The following is a 1,712-nucleotide window of genomic DNA, read 5'->3' on the forward strand; positions in this document are numbered from 1 at the left end:
AATTTTTTTTTTAAGATTTATTTATTTATTAAGCATACAATGTACTGCTGGCAAGGAACGCACCAGGTCTCATTACAGATGGCTGTGAGCCACCATGTGGTTGCTGGGAATTGAACTTAGGACCTCTGGAAGAGCAGCCAGTGCTCTTAGCCTCTGAGCCATCTCTCCAGCCCCCTACTTTACTTAGTTCTTGCCTTGGATTTTTTAGATTATTTGGTAGTAAGCCTTTTGCTGTACTTTGATGCATGTATTATTTAAACTATAGGGAGGAACAAAGAAGAGTAGCACATTGGGAGAGTTTGGGGTGTTATTAATAAAGTAGACTGACCCCACCCCAAGAATCATATTTGTTTAATGATTACATGATGGCTAATGAATACCACATGCTTATTATCTCCACTTTTAATGGTAGAGACCTATACATGGTCTTAGCTACTAATTGGAACCCATGATATAGACGCAATCCACAGAGCAAACAGAATGACAGAGCAGCCATTGGCTGATGGATGCCACAGAGGCAGGACTGCTCTAGATCTGCACCCTGCACCCACGAGCACAGCAGCTTCTCAGGTCCTATCAAAATTCCAAGACTAAGCAATAACCGTCTTTCCTTGTGGTTTCTTTTCTCTGAGAGGTCCTGAGCTCTTACAAAATAAGAGCGACAGATGAAGAGGAGACTTGGGTTCTGTCATGCTTTATTATGATATTCTTTCAAGAAGACACTGTAATGCTTCTGAGAAAAATGGACACACTTTAGAAACGCACCTATTAAAATTAAAACACGGACAGGCAGGGCTACACAGAGAAACCTTGTCCAAAATACAAACAGAAACAAAAACCACTTTGAGGCTGACAATGTAGCTCAATGATAGGGTGCTTGCCTAGCATGTGCAAGATAGGTTCAAACTCCAGTCCCACACATACATACAGACCCATAAAAAGCTCACTAGCACGTGGGTTCCTTTTCGGCAGGAGGACAGAGAGTTATTAGATACTTAACTATTTACGTGCTTGACTCCCAGAAACATTGTTTTTAAAAAACAGGGTTTCATGTATTCCAAGCATTTACTTCAGAAGCTTTAAAACAGAATAAAGACAAATAAATAAGTTATACTATGTTAATGATCTGAATATAAGCAATATCAAGGACTAGAAATTACTGGGAGAAAAAAAATTAAAGAGCCAGGCAGTCGTGCACACCTTTAATTCCAGCACTCGCGAGGCAGAGGCAGGCGGGTTTTGTGAGTTTGGGTCCAGCCTGGTCCACAGAGATAGTTCCAGGATAGCCAAGGCTACACAGAGAAACCCTATCTTGACAACAAACAAACAAAAGAGAGATTAATTTGAATAAAAGTTGGATTTTGTTGTTGTTTAGTTTATTTTTGCAACACTGGGGAATCAAACCCAGGACCTTGTACATGCCAGGCAAGCATTCTACCACTGAGCTACATCCTAGCCCCAAAATGATTAATTTCAAATCTTTAATGTAAATGTACATATACTTGGGCTCAATTTATATTTATCTAGTTTCACAAATTATATATATTTCCCACTGGGAAAAACAAAGGCATCTGAGGAAACAGTAAAAGATTCCTTTCTGCCTGTCCTTACTATTTTATCCTTTACTGGCCTCCTCCTCTGTATCTGAATACATCTAATACCATCTCATTTTATCTACATCACAAATATAGTTGATTGCCAGGCGGTGGTGG

Source organism: Microtus ochrogaster, chromosome 8 (genome assembly GCF_000317375.1).
Source record: "Microtus ochrogaster isolate Prairie Vole_2 chromosome 8, MicOch1.0, whole genome shotgun sequence".
Taxonomy (NCBI): Eukaryota; Metazoa; Chordata; class Mammalia; order Rodentia; family Cricetidae; genus Microtus; species Microtus ochrogaster.